This window comes from Mesoplodon mirus, assembly GCF_964341445.2.
Source record: "Mesoplodon mirus genome assembly, chromosome: 3".
Lineage (NCBI taxonomy): Eukaryota > Metazoa > Chordata > Mammalia > Artiodactyla > Ziphiidae > Mesoplodon > Mesoplodon mirus.
In genome coordinates, this window is record NC_138978.1 from 175,033,566 (window position 1) to 175,054,501 (window position 20,936).

The following is a 20,936-nucleotide window of genomic DNA, read 5'->3' on the forward strand; positions in this document are numbered from 1 at the left end:
CACTGTGAGCCCCTGAGCAGAGAATCCAGTTGAGCCCCTTGGACTTCTGCCCAAACTGTGAGATAGAAAATGGGTGTTATTTTAAGCTGCTAAGTTTGTGATAATTTGTTATGACAGCAATGAAAAGCTAATACATCCAGTAGCTATCTATCACTGAGTGAACAGGTACACAAATATTTGTAACAAGAGAGCTTTCCTCCAACCCAAGAATCAGGCCCACTTTGAGATATCTGGCTTCTCTTGCCTTCTCAAAGATGTCAAACTGATGCTTTGAACTATCATTAAATCACCACTTTCTTTTGATTTCCCTGGTGTCAGAAATTTAAATGAACCAAAATAATAGAGGTTGTTCTACATTTTTTTTTTCAGGTTGTGGGAGAAACATTTGAGAGACTTTCCCCTTTGCATAAGCTGGGCTGTGTCTAACTAGTGGTCTGATTTTCTATTAAGCTTCAGGGGAAGTGAGAAATGGCTGCTTCCATAGAATTAGTAAATGCCACCAAAACTAAAGGTCAAACTAAGTTGACATTAAATACAGTATTTCCAGTGGGGCAATATGGGGTGCTTGAAAGAGCAGTTCCCACAAGCCCCTGCAATGCCTATTCTCTGAACTTGTTGTGAGTGGTAATGGAATCCAATTAAACTCTGTCAGTCCCCGGCCTTTCCACCTGTGACCTATATTAGCCACAATAAGTCTGTTTTCACAGACAAAGCCCCTTAGGTGACCAACGTGGAGAAAATCGTGGGGCTGGTTCCACACTGCAGATGTTATATTCATTCATGCAGGCTTCTCAGGGGCCCCCGGCCCTGCCAGCTTTCAGGATCACTGTGAGCTGAACACTGATTTATCCCCTCATGTGGCTTTGGAGGGCAGAGAAATAAAGGAGGATGGACACAGGGCAGATTCCAGCTGAGCCGAGTTTGCACTGGAAATTCAAGCTTGAACTAAGGGCCTGGTAACCTGGAAGGTCCAAGAAGCAGAGGGAGGCAAGCCTGTAGGGGGAATATGCACAGACTTGGGAATGAGGCTGTTGTAGGTGTGAATCCCAGCTCCAACACTTAATAGCAGATAAACGTAGACACAGTTTTAACCACTCTGATCCTAAGTTAAAACTTAGATACAGTTTTAACCACTCTGGATCCTAAGTTAAAACTTAGATACGGTTTTAACCACTCTGATCCTCAATTTCCTCATCTGTAAAATGGGATAGTATTAAATTAAAAATAAGATAAAGGAAGTAATGTACCATCCCTACTTCAGTGTTTTCTATTACTCTTACTTTGCTTTATTTTTATCCATGGCACTTATCACCATCTGACATCAACATATCTACATGGTTATTGTTTAACATCTGTCTCCCTATCCACAAGAATGTAAGCCCCATGAAGTCAGGGACTTAGCTTGTTTACTGAAGTATCCTTGGTGCCTAGAGGCAACAAGAGGCAGGAGAGCCTAGTGGTTAAGAGCACGGGCTCCAGAACCAGGTTTCTGAGGTTTCAATATGGGGACTGCAAATTACTAGCTGTGTGGACCTGGGAAAATTACACAACTTCTCAGTTCCTCAGTTTTTCCACCTGCAAAATGAGGTCAGTAATAGAACCTCCCTCCAAGAGTTATCCCAAGGATTAAGCAGCTAATACATGTAAAGCATTTATAAGAGTGCTAGGCACACAGTAGGTATTCAATAAATATTAACTATAATAATGGAACCTGGTATACTGCAGGTAATGACTCAGTATTGGCTGTACAAATAAATATTTACAAAATTCTTGGAACTATGCCTAGCACACAGTAGGTCCTCAATGAATGATAACTTTACAAAGAGATATGCTGGTATATGTTTAATAACTGATTCTCAGAAGGCAGGAGGTGGATTTCTCCTGTATGCTGGTGTCTCCTGTCATGGCTGATTTCAGCTACCAACCTGACACCAGTGAACACAGATTTGTGAAGAGATGCTCAGTAACATTCTAATATAGAGAATTTCTACTGTATAGATCCCATAAATACATATAATCTTGAGAACATAGATAATAGGAAAATAATTAGGAAGTGAAGAGTTTTAAGTATTTGTTACCTTTGTTTTAATGTAATTTAATTGTAAGTTTGCATAATGTAATTTTAATAATTGCTGAATTTAATTTTAAATAACAGGCTCTCAAGTCTCCTGAAAATTTAACAATTGGCTTTTTCGAGCCAGTACAAGCTAACTCCAGCACACAACTCACTGTATACATGTTATTCTTCTTACCCAAATAGGTACCCTTTCCTGGCCCGAAATAAAGAAAGAAAGAATAGCATAAATGCTTGTGCAGCAATCTAGGGCAGACCTCTCTCCCAGGCAAAGCATGGAATCAATCCTAAAGAGGAACTGCATTGATCCCCTTCTAAATACTTGACCAAACTTGGTGAAATGGTCAAGTCCTAGACCATTGCCTTCTAAGGCACTGCCCAGATTTCCTGACTGTGCTAGAATGTCATTGTCTCAAGTACTGCAGGAAATAAAAATGAGTCATTAACCTAGACTTGGGTGTCTCTAGACTACACGGTCATTTAAGAGACTAGACTTTAGGGATTTGTGTAGAGAAATGAATAGACAGGGCAATGGTGAGGGTCACAGCTGTGTCAATAATCATTGTCACAGCTGTGATATGTGTATTCTCCCACTTGTCACCTTTCTTGCTCTCAGCTCTACATTCAGGAAAACAGAAAATATGAAATCCAGAGAAAACTCAGTTTAGTCTGCTAATCTCCCTTTGCTCTACTGATTATAGTCCCCCCAAAAAGTTCCTCAACTACCCTGTGCCATTATTGTTCTTCAATGTCCTGTCAGTAGGGTGACCAACCATCCTGATTATCCAGGGCTCTTCCAGTTTTAGCACTGAAGGTCCAGAGTCTCAGGAAATCCTTCAGTCCTGGGCAAACCAGGACAGTTGTTCATTTTAACTCTTGGCCCTCAAGGCCAGGATTCCTGGGGCTTTCAGTCTGCCAGGAGAGCCTCAGATGATTCTAGAGACAAAGGCTGTGAAGTAGGAGCATGCATAGATCCAAGAGGCCAAGTATTAGAAGTCAGAGTGTCTTAGTCAATTCAGGCTGCTGTGCAGAATTTCACAGCCTGGGGGCTTAAACAACAAACATTTATTTTTCATGGTTCTGGAAGTTAGATGTCCAAGATCAAGGCACAGAGACTGGGAAATATAGAGTAGCTGGGCAGTCATACACCCAACATGGCAGCAAGGCAGCCTTCGCCAACATATGTACATCATTGGGAAGAACTGTGATCCTAACCCTGCAGATGTGTAGGGGAGAACTTCAGATACACAATAACTGGATAAACCAGAACTAGATTAATAAGTCTGCCTCAAACCAGTGATTTCCAATTAGCAAATTATCACTGCTAAGTAGAAAAGTGACTCTGCCCCTCCCTCTCCAAAATCTACAGAGATCTCCTAGGCTCCTTTATGATGTGCCTTCCCTGCATCCTGTCCAACCATCAGGGACTCAACCTGTCCAACCACACACAACTCATCTCAACACTTCATGTGCCTGGAATCACAGTCCCCATCAGGGAATAGAAGACTTTGAGGGAAATAAAAGTGTCGTCTCATTAGAGAGACTTGGGGATTCCATACTGGACTCAGAGATCAGAGCTTCTCCCAGCAGTACCAGCTAACCCCTCAGTGTTGCATGTCCCAGGAGGTGCTTAGCGTTTTTCTGTTCCCTGAGGTTCCTCTTTGCCCTCCTCTCACACTTGTAGACAACAGAAGTAGCATGTGAGCAGTTCAGTTGTTCCTAACTGTTAAAAATATGTCTTCAGAGACTCCTTGTTTTCCTACCGTTGCTGCTCCCACAGAATAAAGGAAGCGCAGGCCCAGTGCCACCTTTCAATGGGTCATCAATGCCTCATTTTCCATGACAGGGAGGAGACTGTGCTGAGATGGGCGTTATGTTTGTTAATAAATTAGTTAAACAAGCATGTGCCAGGCACTGTCCTAAGTGCTGGGAAGAGAGTGATAAATAAGACATATATATTTTTTGTGTCTCATATTGCCCATCTCCAACCCACAGAGCGGCAGTGTGCTTTTTCTGAAACATAAACTAAGTTTCATCACTCCCCTGCTCAGCCAGATCATCTCTTCAGCATCATCTTCAGGTCATTAAAAACAGACAAGCTGAGTGGGGGAAGATCTGGGATGTGAGATTTAGAAATGTTGGCTTGCCATGGTCCCAGCCCCAGGAGAGCATCCTTAAATGCAGTAATAGCTTGCTGGCATATGCAGAAGTCATATGAAGAGAGCTATGAGTGTGCAAAACTAGGTCCTCAGCCTAGAGAGGCGAAGGGCTCCTCAGGGGCTGTTCAAAATATGTTTCTCTCCAGCAGTGCCTCATAATAAAGTGGGTCTTCTCACTCCTTTCTTCACACTCCTCCCTACCAGCAACTATTTTCCCTGTCAAGTCCCCAGGTGCATCCTTCTAAAGGTGATCACACACTCTCTAAGACACTGCACAGACCTAAAATCAGTTTGGTTGGCTAGGGACCTCTGAAAGACACCCAACAATCTTGTGTATTCCCCTGGAACCTGCCACCTTTTCACCGAAGGCAATTCCTTCATTTCTCCTGAGGTCAGGCTCAAAAGGCCACTCCCTCCAGGAAGCACTCCCAAATTTACCTCTCCACCCACCATCTCTAATAATTTATATTACTCTGTCACCTTCTAGCAGTATTGTGAGTTTTGTGTTCAGTTTTGATCGTGTCATTCTCCATTTGTTGATATGTCCATGTGACTACAGATTCTTTGTCTTTTATCCAAAACCTGTAGAATCAAATGTATTGTGGAATTCAGAACTATTTTAAATTTTAGAATAATAGAGTTTCTGTGGTAGCACCTATAATCAAACACATTAATATTTGTTCCATGAAACTTGTGAGTATTCACGCCAAGTGGGATACATGGAGATTATAATCAGCTTTTTATCAGTTCATGTCAGGTTTTGCCACGAATGAGTTCAGTATTTTAGAAGTATGAATATGAGCTACTAATAACAGCCGCCACTACTGAACCTTCCTCTGTGCCAGGCACTCTGCCCTATGCATATAATCTCAATTAACCCACAGCAGGGCCATGGGAAGGAGGCATTGTTTTCCACATGAGAGAGGAGGAAAGTGAGATTCAGAGAGGGTAAGTAATTTACCCAAGGTCAAACTTCTAGAAAATAGAGGAACCAGCATTCAAACCCAAGGCTATCTGACCATAAACTTGATGGTCAATGGCCAGGTTTCATACGAAATGTGCTTCCTCTCATATCTCCCATGACATATGCAAGATGGAACATATAAATACTTGCCAACAATGCAAACAAACAGAAGAGCATTTAATTTTTTTATTTGTAATTCACAAGTTATATTTTCCTTCTTCCGAAAAGACCATATAGGACGTAAATTTCAGTTAGTTGGGTAAGGCAAGCACCATACCTCCTGGAGTCCAGATGTGACCACAGTAGATGAAGGCATAGCAAACATGTTATGGGTCACATCAGGAAGCACATGGGCCACACCGACTACCACATGTGTTCTCAACAGCTCACACAGCATCAGTGGTCAACATTTAGAACTCAGGGGATTTCAATTCAGAGTCCAGTTTCTCTAAGTGTTAAAAATATGGTTTTTTAAAATATGTGTTTAATATTCATAATTTTTTCTCTTGAAAAATCGGATATTCCTACTATACAGTGTTTTCGTTCCTTCACTGCAATAATCAGCTGATGCTGAGTAGCAGCTTTAGGTGGAGTAAGTGTTTCCCAATTAGCAACGGTCCCCCACTTCTGCAACACCTGGATTCTGAAGGAATTCGAGTTTGGGACCACTGTATCTGATAGAGTTAACCAGTATCTGATAGCTTGACCTGTTATGCTCCCCAGCAGGCTGGCAGTCTGTTTAGTGATGTGAGTGATGTGTTGTGACTTGTATCTTCTACTACAAGTCAAGAACTTCCAGTAAGGATGAGACTGGAAGATCATATTTTCAGCACCATCACAGGCACCAACACACAGCAAGAACGGATTGAGAGAGACAGAGAAAGAGCAGCAGAAAGGGAGGGAGAGAGAGAGAGAGCAAGAGAGAGAGAGATCATTTATTCATGCCAGAAATAGAAAAGAAATTTGAGGTGGTGAAGGAAGCTTAAAGCACACCTGCTGGGCCAGGAGCCAGAAGGAGGCAGAAGTGGCCCAGTGTCAGCTCCCAAGTGGTAAAGTTCCTCATGTGAAGCAACCAAAACCTAGGTCACTTCTTGAACCCAGGATCCACTGCTCTTGAAAGGAAGCTGAGAAAAGCTACAACAAATTGTTGTTTGGGGTCATGGCATACATATGGTTCTGTGATCAGAGTACCTACATGAAACACAGTATCACAGCAGGGCAAGGCCACAGCCACCTTTTGTGAATAACCACCAAAAGAATACAAATATAATTTCTATTTTCCTAACTAGCAGGGATATGACAGAAAGGAAAAAGATAGGTTCACCAAAAGGTAGGAAATTAAAAAATAAAAAGAGAGGGGAGGGCTTCCCTGGTGGCGCAGTGGTTGAGAGTCCGCCTGCCGATGCAGGGGACACGGGTTCGTGCCCCGGTCCGGGAAGATCTCACATGCTGCAGAGCGGCTGGGCCCGTGAGCCACAGCCTCCGAGCCTGCGCGTCCGGAGCCTGTGCTCCGCAACAGGAGAGGCCACAACAGTGAGAGGCACGTGTACTGCAAAAAAAAAAAAAAAAAAAAAAAAAAGGGGGAAATCAAGGAAGAATACACAGGAGAATAAAAAATGTATTTCCTGGGTTTTCCCACTTTCCAAGATGATCACCCAACACCCAAGTTCACCAGTTTTGTGACCTTTCTCAAGGTCAATAAAAGCACCTGCCTGTAAGACCCAGCAGAGTTTACATTTGAATCTGTATGGGCAAGTGTTTCTTTTCCCACCAGTGGGAAGCCAGATGTTTGCCCATTATTGTCTGAAGCCCATGGTGCAGGAAACATCTACCTTCAGACCGTCAATTCCTAGCACCGAGTCCCTCACAGGGGACATCTTGTTTGTTTAGAGAACTCTCAGGGAGGCTCTCAGGAATACATAGAAGGGTAGCAGTAAAGTCCAGACAACCGATTACGCCAAAGCTTGTCAAGGGCCATATGGGCAAAAGGACCTTGAACAGATCTACCCACCTGCCATCTTGTAAAGAATGAGAGTGACAGTGGCCTGTCCTCTGAGAACCAGCTCCACTTCTTGTCAGATACATGTATAACACCGGTGATTGGATTCTGAGCAAATATGCCCTCCTGTCAATATCCTAAACTGAATGGAGGCAATGATTTAATAGTCCTCTGAAATTTTCCAAATTGTCCAGATCAGGTCAGTTTCCTGGACCTAGGAAAGAAAGCTCATCGGGTTGTGTGCCCCAGCACCCTGGGAGCTGAGGTGTTGCCAGACCACTCTCTAGGAGCCAGAAATGTAATGTAGATAAGGTAAACTGCATTGTTGTTTTGGTTTGGACCTGAGAGGCAAACATCCAATTTGAGATCAAATAAATGGGTTCTGGGCCTGAATAAGCTTTTTAAATAGAATTCACTCTAGAGCAGTCTGAAAATCAGAACGCTGCACCAGCAAAATTCTGCCTATGCTTTCTGAGCTAAAAAAGAGAAGCCCCACCCAGCAAGTGGACCCATCTATACTAGGTAGTACGTTTTACATTTAGAAAAGTACAGCCACAGGCTTAGGGAATGGGGAAGGATCTTATACAATTTTGACTTGAATGAAGACAAACAGAATTTAAATTTATAGTACGAATGGTTCCAAAATAAACACAGCTAAGGTTTATTGAGCACTTACTATGTGATTGACACTGTTTCAAGCACTTAATAACTATACAATGTTACCAACTCACTATTTGCAAAGTAATAATAATAACAATCTCCCCCAAACTGTGAAGTAGGTGCTATTGCTATCCCTAATTTACAGACGAGAAAGCTGAATAATAGCTAGTATGTGCTAGTGCCAAGATTCACACTTCAGATTTCTGACTCTAAAGCTCATAAGCAAAACTGCTAATCTATCTAGGAAGTAATCTTACAAAGCATTACTCCAAAAAGATTTCAGGATCTATGAATCTCACCTGTAACAGAGCACACACCTCTTCCACCCCCCCCACCCCCCCGCCAATAGCTATAGTTAGCCTTGTCTGTAGTTTATAGAATTTCGCACTGTTGGAGAAGCAACATCTCAAAGAAAGAGGGATCCTTCTTCAGACCTAGGAGGGGGACTATGATTGGTTTGGGCCATGCAGGGTTATTTCTTTTCTCTTTGCTGGCGATTGGTGGACATGTGACACAGATCCAGCCATGAGACCTGGGCAAAATTCTGCTAGAGGTGACTGGGGAGGGTTTTGCTCCATGATAAATAGATATATTGAGAGAGTCCACTACATTTTTCCTTTTTTGAATGTGTGTAAAGCACGATGCTAGGCGTTGAGACAATTATTTTAGGCTTGTCAGCCTATGAACAAAAAAGCCAACATGCTGAGGATGGCAGAACAGAAAGATTTTTTAAAACCTGGGTTTCTGATGACAGATGGAGCCTACACATCAAACCTGGACTCCTCTGTCTCCAGATTTCTTGCTACAAGGATAGTTGTACGTCTTTATTTCTTAAGCCATTGTAAGGCGTTATGTCACTTTGCCTCTAAATGCATCCTAACTTATATATATATCCTTTATCTATGTACAGATATATGTTATAGCTACACATTTTTCACCGTTCTTTATTTCAGTTGACTTGTAGCTACGTGGTCAGCTAAAACCAGGCAGTCAAGGAAAGAAAGGAAATATATTTGAGCAGCAGTTTATCAACACTGTTTTGGGAAAAAAAAAAAATTCAAGACTGCTGTACTATTGTTTACCAATCCCCTACCCCAAATCTTGCTTAGCTGCATTCACCTGCAGGCTATGACTCAGCAGTAAACAGAATAAAATATATGCCCAGCTTCCTCATTAGTAAAATAAGCAATATGAACCAGGTGATCCTTAGAAAAATTTCAGCACTGACATTTTATGCTTCATGCTCTATCTATCTATCTATTAAGAAGGGTTATATTCTAATAATTTCTAGAGATGCCCTGTAAATAATGACCACATCCTTAAACACTTAATAAAATCATAACAGTTTATCACAGTCTAAGTCCTTCCCTTCTGCAAGTCTCAGTTCCTTATCAGGAACATGTGAAAAATGAAATGGATGCTCTTTAAGGCCCTTTCCAGCTCACACACTCTTGAATCCAGCCAGATTCTTAAATATGTGGTTCTAATCCTCATAGACTTTCTGAAAAGCTGATGCAGTCAGGTCCTGACGATGTCTGAATCACACAGATCTTTCTGGAGCACATACTTATGCTAAAAGTTAACTGACTCAAACTGTGACCTCCTCATTTCTCGGCTTCTCCTTGGTACCCAGCACACCATGTGGTACATGGTAGGCTCTCAGTAATTACCGGTAATCCAATAATAGTACCGTGTTTTTTGAACGTCTACTATTTGACTGAGATTTTAAATAGAGTATCTCAACTCCTCACAATAATCCTGCAAGGGCAGTATTTTTACATCTATAACCTGAATAAAAAACTGGGCCGCCTGTAGGCCAGTCTCAGCATGGTGCCACCTCCAAAATAAACCCAAACCCAAACCCAACAACTTGAAGAGTTATGTAGGTCTTTAATGAAGTCTTGAAAGATATGGCAAAAGAGACAATTATATGGCAAAACCTACAGCAGAAACTCCTTTTTACCCATCTTTCCTCCTAAAATCCTCCCACAGCCGCAGAAAGATCCCCATGTCCATCTTCCCCAAATGTTCTAACAAAACTCCTGCCTCCTCCCCATTCTAGTTCACCCCTTTGGGGTCTATTCTGCCTCTTGGGGGGTGGTCTCATGCCCTGTGTAACCTAAATTAGTTTGAAAGTTTAGCCTCTCCAAGGTCTCTCTCTCCAGTTTTCCCATTGACTTGCCAAGTGCATTCTACAAGTATGGATGACACCAGCATTTGGTGCAGCCCTTTGATCCAGAGCCCATGCTCTCCCAAAACATCGTGCAATGGATGTGCACTGCTCTGTTCATGCAAAGCTGCTCTCTTTGTGTATATCCTTTAACCAGTGACTGCTTCAGAACCACCCAAGGAACATGTCAAAAATACAGATGTCTGGTCTGCACACAAGTCTCTCGAATCAGAGCATCCTAGAGTGAGACCCAAGATTCTACATTTTTAATAAGCTTCCCGGGTGATTCTGAGGCATAGTCAGGTTTTGAAGCACTGCTTTACACCACAGGGCTTTAGAATTAAGCTACAGAGTCACTCATGCCCACAGGAACAGGAATATTCTCCCAACTCCCATTCTACTATCTGGTCTTCCTGACAACATGATGTCCCGGGAACACAAGCAATCCTCAGCTTCTGAACCCGGTGAATTTCAAAAAATATATTAGTCTGTGGTGTGCAGCTCAGAATGCTTTCCCCAGAGAACAGGGTTGGGAGATCCCTGTGGGCCTGGGAGAGTGCTCCAAAGCTTTGCAGGTCTTTGCAAAGTGATTTTGTGAGAAAATATACACAAAAGTCCCCACTGGAGTTGCCAGGAACAATTTCTCCCTGAGGTTGGGCAACAAGAAGCTAACCTTGACTGCTCTCCTTTCTGGGGGACTGGTGGCAGAAGGGGAAGTTCAGATGGTGACAGAGGGAGCCCAGAGCTCTGGTAGCTACTGGGAAAGATATCAGAAAGGTAACCCTCCACAGAACCAGAAGTGGGTCTCCAGTTAGGAGGGGGTGCAAAAAGCAAGATTTTCATAGAAAAGGCCCCAGGAAGTGGCTTCTTTCACAGTGTCACGGCTCTGAACTGAGAGAGGGAAAAGACATTCACTGGGCTGAAGAGGCACCTTGAGGGAGTGGAGGAGGGCTCGGGCCTCAGATCCCTCAGGCAGCAGCAGCCAGGGCCCCATGAGGATCAATCCATCAAGAGGATGGGAGGGCCAGGCCTAGCATAAGAGCAAGCCTTTTATCACGCAAGTGCTCACTGCAGGGTTCCCTCTCCTGGGTCGTCCTCCAAGCTCTCTGCTCCCTTTGGAACGGACTTCAGCATCTGGAGTTTCCATATTCGATCCCTCCAAAAAATTTAGCCCCCAAAGGGAAAAAAAACCTCATTATAAGGTGATCTTATAAGATTCTGAAGACACTTTCAGAATGAGGGCCCATGCATTTTGAAACTCAATTGCATTGCATGATTAGGAGCAATTACTGTCAACAAACATTTATCCAATATCTACTGATGCGCTAGGCCTGAGGAACATGTGGGCAAGAGTGAATCAATCCTTTGGCAGAGCATAGAGTACCAGAAAGCAGAACACATGATCTGACAAGCATAACTGTCCTTGCGAATCTGCTGGAACAGAAAATTTTAATACAGGTCTACTTCAGAAAAGCCAAAACATTTGTTTGCTCGAAATAAGGCTGGAAAGGTCAATGGAATCATTGATCAAAACAGTTAATTGGTTCTGCACACATGGGGGTAAATTCAGTGTAATCATAACATGAGTTTAGATCCAACATCAAACATGGATACAGCCATCTGTACAAGGGAAAGAGACTTCACCTTTTTCTACACAGCTTCCACAACACAGTGCAACAAATCAAGGTGATTGCTTCTCTGGATGGCTACAGGGACATACACACAGGTAAACTTTTCTTTACCTAGTGCCCCTCTGTTTTTTTTTTTTTTTTTTTTAACATGTTTATTGGAGTATAATTGCTTTACAATGGTATGTTAGTTTCTGCTGTATAATAAAATGAATCAGCTATACATATACATATATCCCCATATCCCCTCCCTCTTGCATCTCCCTCACACCCCTACTCTCCCACCTCTCTAGCTGGACACAAAGCACCGAGCTGATCTCCCAGTGCTATGCGGCTGCTTCCCACTTGCTATCTATTTTACGTTTGGTAGTGTATATATGTCCATGCCACTCTCTCACTTCATCCCAGCTTACTCTTCCCCCTCCCCATGTCCTCAAGTCATTCTCTAAGTCTGCATCTTTATTCCTGTCCTGCCCCTAGGTTCTTCAGAACAATTTTGGTTTTTTTTTTAGATTCCATATATATGTGTCAGCATATGGTATTTGTTTTTCTCCTTCTGACTTACTTCACTCTGTATGACAATCCCTAGACTCCTCCATGTCTCTACAAATGACCCAACTTCGTTCCTTTTTATGGCTGAGTAATATTCCATTGTATATATGTACCACCTCTTCTTTATCCATTCATCTGTCGATGGACACTTAGGTTGCTTCCATAACCTAGCTATTGTAAACAGAGCTGCAAAGAACATCATGGTACATGACTCTTTTTTTTTTTTTTTTTTTCTTTTTGCTGTATGCGGGCCTCTCACTGTTGTGGCCTCTCCCGTTGCGGAGCACAGGCTCCGGATGCGCAGGCCCAGCGGCCATGGCTCACGGGCCCAGCCTCTCCGCGGCATATGGGATCCTCCCAGACCGGGGCACGAACCTGTATCCCCTGCATCGGCAGGCGGACTCTCAACCACTGCGCCACCAGGGAGGCCCTACATGACTCTTTTTGAATTATGGTTTTCTAAGGGTATATGCCCAGTAGTGGGATTCCTAGGTCATATGGTAGTTCTATTTTTAGTTTTTTAAGGAACCTCTGTACTGTTTTCCATAGTGGTTGTGTCAATTTACATTCCCACCAACAGTGCAAGACAGTTCCCTTTTCTCCATACCCTCTCTAGCATTTACTGTTTGTAGATTTTTTGATGATGGCTATTCTGACTGGAATGATGTGATACCTCATTGTAGTTTTGATTTGCATTTCTCTAATGATTAGTGATGTTGAGCATCCTTTCATGTGTTTGTTGGCAATCTGTATATCTTCTTTGGAGAAATGTCTATTTAGGTCTTCTGCCCATTTTTGGATTGGGTTGTTTTTTTTGGGGGGGGGTTGTTTGTTTTTATGAGATTGAGCTGCATGAGCTGCTTATAAATTTTGGAGATTAATCCTATGTCAGTTGCTTCATTTGCAAATATTTTCTCCCATTATGAGGGTTGTCTTTTCATCTTGCTTATGGTTTCCTTCGCTGTGCAAAAGCTTTTAAGTTTCGTTAGGTCCCATTTATTTATTTTTGTTTTTATCTCCATTTCCCTAGAAGGTGGGTCAAAAAGGATCTTGCTGTGATGTATGTCATAGAGTGTTCTGCCTATGTTTTCCTCTAAGAGTTTTATAGTGTCTGGCTTTACATTTAGGCCTTTAATCCATTTTGAGTTTACTTTTGTGTGTGGTGGTAGGGAGTGTTCTAATTTCATTCTTTTACATGTAGCTGTCCAGTTTTCCCAGCACCACTTATTGAAGAGGCTGTCTTTTCTCCATTATATATTCTTGCCTCCTTTATCAAAAATAAGGTGACCATATGAGTGTGGGTTTATCTCTGGGCTTTCTATCCTGTTCCATTGATCTATATTTCTGTATTTGTGCCAGTACAATTCTGTCCTGATTACTGTAGCTTTGTAGTATAGTCTGAAGTCAGGGAGCCTGATTCCTCTAGCTCCGTTTTTCTTTCTCAAGATTGTTTTGGCTATTTGAGGTCTTTTGTGTTTCCATACAAATTGTGAAATTTTTTGTTCTAGTTCTGTGAAAAAAGCCATTGGTAGTTTCATAGGGATTGCACTGAATCTGTAGATTGCTGTGGGTAGTAGAGTCATTTTCACAATGTTGATTCTTCCAATCCAAGAACATGGTATATAGCTCCATCTGTTTGTATCATCATTAATTTCCTTCACCAGCATCTTACAGCTTTCTGCATACAGGTCTTTTGTCTCCTTAGATAGGTTTATACCTAGGTATTTTATTCTTTTTGTTGCAATGGTAAATGGTAGTGTTTCCTTTATTTCTCTTTCAGATATTTTATCATTAGGGTATAGGAATGCAAGAGATTTCTGTGCATTAATTTTGTATCCTGTTACTTTACCAAATTCATTGATTAGATCTAATAGTTTTCTGGTAACATCTTTAGGATTCTCTATGTATAGTAAGTATCATGTCATCTGCAAACAGTGACAGTTTTACTTCTTTTCCAATTCAGATTCCTTTTATTTCTTTTTCTTCTCTTGTTGCTGTGGCTAAAACTTCCAAAACTATGTTGAATAAGAGTGGTGAGAGTGGCAACCTTGTCTTGTTCCTGATCTTAGAGGGAATGGTTTCAGTTTTTCACCATTGAGAATGATGTTGGCTGTGGGTTTGTCATATACAGCCTTTATTATGTTGAGGTAGGTTCTCTCTATGCCCACTTTCTGGAGAGGTTTTATCATAAATGGGTGTTGAATTTTGTCAAAAGCTTTTTCTGTATCTATTGAGATGATCACATGGTTTTTATTCTTCTGTTTGTTAATATGGTGTATCACATTGATTGATTTGCATATATTGAAGAATCCTTGCATTCCTGGGATAAACCCCATTTGGTTATGGTGTATGATCATTTTAATGTGCTGTGGGATTCTGTTTGCTAGTATTTTGTTGAGGATTTTTGCATCTATGTTCATCAGTGATATTGGCTTGTAGTTTTCCTTCTTTGTGACATCTTTAGTTTTGGTATCAGGGTGATGGTGACCTTGTAGAAAGAGTTTGGGAGTGTTCCTCCCTCTGCTATATTTTGGAAGAGTTTGAGAAGGATAGGTGTTAGCTCTTTTCTAAATATTTGATAGAATTTGCCTGTGAAGCCATCTGGTCCTGGGCTTTTGTTTGTTGGAAGATTTTTAATCACAGTTTCAATTTCAGTGCTTGTGATTGGTCTGTTTATATTTTCTATTTCTTCCTGGTTCAGTCTCAGAAGGCTGTGCTTTTCTAAGAATTTGTCCATTTCTTCCAGGTTGTCCATTTTATTGGCATGTAGTTACTTGTAGGAATCTCTCATGATCCTTTGTACTTCTGCAGTGTCAGTTTGTTACTTTTCCTCTTTTCATTTCTGATTCTATTGATTTGAGTGTTCTCCCTCTTTTTCTTGATGAGTCTGGCTAATGGTTTATCAATTTTGTTTATCTTCTCAAAGAACTAGCTTTCAGTTTTATTGATCTTTGCTATAATTTCCTTCATTTCTTTTACATTTATTCATGATCTGATCTTTATGATTTCTTTCCTTCTGCTATTTTTGGGATTTTTTTTTCATCTCTCTCTGCTTTAGGTGTAAGGTTAAGTTGTTTTTTTGAGATTTTTCTTATTTCTTGAGGTAGGATTGTATTGCTGTAAACTTTCCTCTTAGAACTGATTTTGCTGCATCCCATAGGTTTTAGGTCATCATGTTTTCATTGCCATTTGTTTCTAGGTATTTTTTGATTTCCTCTTTGATTTCTTCAGTGATCCCTTGATTATTTAGTAGTGTATTGTTTAGCCTCCATGTGTTTGTAATTTTTACAGATTTTTTCCTGTAATATCTACAGGATATCTAATTTGACAGCCTTGTGGTCAGAAATGATACTTGATAGGATTTCAATTTTCTTAAATTTACCAAGGCTTGATTTGTGACCCAAGATATGACCTATCCTGCAGAATGTTCCATGAGCACTTGAGAAGAAAGTGTATTCTGGTGTTTTGGGATGGAATGTCCTATAAATATCAATTAAGTCCATCTTGTTTAATGTATCATTTAAAACTTGTGTTTCCTTGTTTATTTTCATTTTAGATGGTCTGTACATTGGTTAAAGTTGGCTGTTTAAGTTCCCTACTATGTTTTTTTCACTGTCGATTTCCCCTTTTATGGTGTTAGCATTTGCCTTATGTATTGAGGTGTTCCTATGTTGGGTGCATAAATATTTACAATTGTTATATCTTCTTCTTGGATTGACCCCTTGATCATTATGTAGTGTCCTTCTTTGTCTCTTTTAATAGTCTTTATTTTAAAGTTTATATTGTCTTATATGAGAATTGCTTCTCCAGCTTTCTTTTGATTTCCTTTTGCATGGAATAACTTTTTCCATCCCTTTACTTCCCTAGGTCTGAAGTGGGTTTCTTGTAGACAGCATATATATGGGTCTTGCTTTTTTTTGTTTTTTGCAGTACGCGGACCTCTCACTGTTGTGGCCTCTCCCGTTGCAGAGCACAGGCTCTGGACGCACAGGCTCAGCAGCCATGGCTCACGGGCCTAGCCGCTCTGCGGCATGTGGGATCTTCCCAGACCTGGGCATGAACCCGTGTCCCCTGCATCGGCAGGTGGACTCTCAACCACTGCACCACCAGGGAAGCCCATGGGTCTTGCTTTTGTATCCATTCAGCCAGTCTATTTCTTTTGCTTGGAGCATTTAATCCATTCACATTTAAGGTAATTATCAATATGTATGTTCCTATTACCATTTTCTTAATTGTTATGGTTTTGTTATTATAGGTCTTTTCCTTCTCTCACATTTCCCGCCTGGAGATGTTCCCTTAGCATCTGTTGTAAAGCTGCTTTGGTGGTGCTGAATTCTCTTAGCTTTTGCTTATCTGTAAAGGTTTTAATTTCTCCATTGAATATGAATGAGATCCTTGCCAGGTAGAGTAATCTTAGTGGTAGGTTTTTCCCTTTCATCAGTTTAAGTACATCCTGCCATACCCTTCTGGCTTGCAGAGTTTCTGCTGAAAGATCTGCTGTTAACCTCATTGGGATTCCCTTATGTTATTTGTAGTTTTTCCCTTGTTGCTTTTAATATTTTTTCCTTGTATTTAATTTTTGATGGTTTAATTAATATGTGTCATGGCATGTTTCTCCTTGGATTTATCCTGTATGGGACTCTCTGTGCTTCCTGGACTTGATTAACTATTTCCTTTCCCTTATTAGGGAAGTTTTCACCTATAATCTGTTGAAATATTTTCTCAGTCCTTTTCTTTTTCTTTTCTTCTTCTGGGACCCCTGTAATTCGAATTTTTGTGCGTTTAATATTTTCTCAGAGGTCTCTGAGACTGTCCTCAATTCTTTTCATTCTTTTTTCTTTATTCTGCTCTGCAATAGTTATTTCCACTATTTTATCTTCCAGGTCACTTATCCATTCTTCTGCTTCAGTTATTCTGCTATTGATTCCTTCTAGAGAATTTTTAATTTCATTTACTGTGTTGTTCATCATTGTTTGTTTGCTCTTTAGTTCTTCTACATCTTTGTTAAACGTTTCTTCTATTTTCTCCATTCTATGTCCAAGGTTTTGGATCATCTTTACTATCATTAGTCTGAATTCTTTTTCACTTAGACTGCCTATTTCCTCTTCTTTTGTTTGGTCTGGTGGGTTTTTACCTTGTTCCTTCATCTGCTGTGTATTTCTCTGTCTTCTCATTTTGTTTAACTTACTGTGTTTGGGGTCTTCTTTTTGCAGGCTTCTTTTGCAGGCTTCTTTTTGCAGTTTCGTAGTTCCTATTGTTTTTAGTGTCTGTCCCCAGTGGGTAAGGTTGGTTCAGTGGGTTGTGTAGGCTTCCTCGTGGAGGGGACTGGTGCCTGTGTTCCAGTGGATGAGGCTGGATCTTGTCTTTCTGAGGGGCAAGACCACGTCTGGTGGTGTGTTTTGGGGTGTCTGTGAACTTAGTATGATTTTAGGCAGCCTCTCTTCTAGTGGGTGGGGTTGTGTTCCTGTCTTGCTAGTTGTTTGGCATGGGGTGTTCAGCACTGTAGCTTGCTGGTCATTGCATGGAGCTGTGTCTTAGCATTGAGACTGAGATCTCTGGGAGAGCTCTTACCGATTGATATTACATGGGGCTGGGAGGTCTCTGGTGGAGCACTGTCCTGAACTTAGCTCTCCCACCTCAGATGCTAAGACGTGACACTCAGCTAGAGCACCAAGACCCTGTCAGCCACACGGCTCAGAAGAAAAGGGAGAAAAAAAATAAAGAAAAAAAAAGACAAAATAAAATAAAGTTATTAAAATAAAAAAATTTAAAAATGTATTATTAAAATTAAAAAGTAATAAAAAAAGAAAGTAGAGAGCAACCAAACCAATAAAATAATCAACCAATGATAACAAGTGCTAAAAACTATACTAAAAAAAAAAAAAGAAAAAAAAAAGGACAGACAGAACCTTAGGCCAAATGGTAAAAACAAACCTATTGACAAAATCACACAAAGAAGCATACACATACACACTCACAGAAAGAGAAAAAGGAAAAATATATATATATATATTTTAAAAAGGAAGAAAGCAACCAAATCAATAAACAAATCTACCAATGATAAATCTCTAAATACTAAACTAAGATAAACATAAAACCAGAAACAAATTAGATGCAGAAAGCAAACCCCAAGTCTACAGTTACTTCCAAAGTCCACTGCCTCAATTTTGGGATCATTTTTTGTCTATTCAGGTATTCCAGAGATGCAGCGTACATCAAGTTGGTTGTGAATGTTTAATCCTCTGCTCCTGAGGCTGCACAGAGAAATTTCCCTTTCTATTCTTTGTTCACACAGCTCCTGGGGTTCAGCTTTGGATTTGGCTCCATCTCTGCACGTATGTCACCCTCTGGCATTTGTTCTTTGCCGAGACAGGAGTGGGTTAAAGGAGCAGCTGATTATGGGGCTCTGGCTCACTCAGGCCAGTGGGGAGGAAGGGTACAGAATGCAGGGCGAGCCTGTGGGTGGCAGAGGCCAGAGTGATGTTGCAACAGCCTGAGGCGCACCGTGTGTTCTCCTAGGGAAGTTGTCCCTGGATCACAGGACCCTGTCAGTGGCGGGCTTCACAGGCTCCCAGGAGGGGAGGTGTGGATAGTGACCTGTGCTTGCACACAGGTTTCTTGGTGGCTGAAGCAGCAGCCTTAGCATTTCATGCCCATATCTGGTGTCCACGCTGATAGCTGCGGCTCACGTCCATTTCTGGAGCTTGTTTAGGAGGTGCTCTGAATCTCCTCTCCTCACGCACCCCAAAACAATGGTCTCTTGCTTCTTACACAATTCCAGACTTTTTCCTGGACTCGCTCCTGGCTAGCTGTGGCACACTAGCCCCCTTCAGGCTGTGTTCACGCAGCCAACCCCAGTCTTCTCCCTGGGATCTGACCTCCGAAGCCTGAGCCTCAGCTCCCAGCCCCCACCCACCCCGACAGGTGAGTGGACAAGCCTCTCAGGCTGGTGAGTGCTGGTCGGCACCCATCCTCTGTGCGGGAATCTCTTCGCTTTGCCCTCTGCACCCCTGTTGCTGTGCTCTCCTCTGTGGCTCCAAAGCTTCCCCCCGCCCCAGCCCACACCCCGTCTCCACCAGTGAAGGGGCTTCCTAGTGTGTGGTAACTTTTCCTCCTTCACAGCTCCCTCCCAGAGGTGCAGGTCCCGTCCCTATTCTTTTGTCTGTTTTTTCTTTTTTCTTTTGCCCTACCCAGGTATGTGGGGAGTTTCTTTCCTTTTGGGAAGTCTGAGGTCTTCTGCCAGCAGGTGTTCTGTAGGAGTTGTTCTGCATGTAGATGTATTTTTGATGTATTTCTGGGAGGAAGGTGATCTCCACGTCTTACTCCTCTGCCATCTTGAAGGTCCCCTTTGCCCCTCTGTTTCTCATACATTCCAGTATATCCCCTTCCCATTCCTTCATGTAATATTCCTGCCTTCAGTCTTGTTTTGAAAGGACTGGCATTGTCCTTGCTTCATAATAGTGGTTTGCAGAGTTACTATAGACAGTGGAATACTTTGGGCAAAATAAACTTTCTATGCCACTCCAATATTTTAAACACATAAACAGAGATCTCTGAGTCTGTCCTTTCCGCAGACTTTCTCCAGCTTCTGGACCCACCCTGGAATCTAAGGAACACAGTTGATCTAAAACCTCAATCAGGGGCTTCCCTGGTGGTGCAGTGGTTAAGAATCCACCTGCCAATGCAGGGGACATGGGTTCAAGCCCTGGTCTGGGAAGATCCCACATGCTGTGGAGCAACTAAAAGCCCATGCGTCACAACTACTGAGCCTGCACTCTAGAGCCCACGAGCCACAACTACTGAGCTCACATGCCACAACTACTGAAGTCCGTGTGCCTAGAGCCCATGCTCTGCAACACAAGAAGCCACTACAATGAGAAACTTGCACCCCACAATGAAGAGTAGTCCCCACTCGCTGCAACTAGAGAAAGCCTGCGTGCAGCAACGAAGATCCAATGCAACCAAAACTAAATAATAAATAAAATAAATAAATTAATTAATTAAAAAAAAACACCTTAATCAACACCAATTTTTGCCTCTGAGGCAGAGACTGCAAATTACCATCCCAGTATCCCTTTCCCTTTCTTTCTTAGTAACAGAATTCTAATAAGGGTGGGAATGAAACCAATTAAAATATGACATTTCCCAGCCTGTCTTGCTGCTACTTAAAGCCAGTACTGATTAAAGTCTGGCCAATGATATGTAAATGGGAGTGTTATATTAGAGTCCCAGGAAGACTCCTTAAAACTGGGAGCTATGCTTTTTCTATTCTGTTTTTCCTCCTTCTTGCTTTCTCAAATATATTGGGCATGATGGTTGGAGCTTCAGCAGCCATATTGGACCATTACGTTACTTTGATGTTGGAGGCTATGCTCTAGAGATGGTGAGAAAGAAATGATATATAGAGCCTGTATCTGAATGACTTAATGGTGTTGCCATACCAGTTCTTCATTTCCTATCTCTGGACTTCTTTTATGTGAGATAATAAGCTCTGTGTGTCTAATGTAATGTTACCTAAGTTTTTCTATAATTTGCAGCTATATCAAGTCCTAACTGATACAGAACTTGTCTGTAGTTAACTTTTCCAGCAAAAAATTTCACTATCAGTCTCCTTTTATATACTATGTTTGGCAAGGAAAAATTATGAAGAACTAAGATAAGAGCATACAGCCATTATGGTATATATTATATGGATCAAATTTGGAATAATAATAACAATAGCTGGAATTT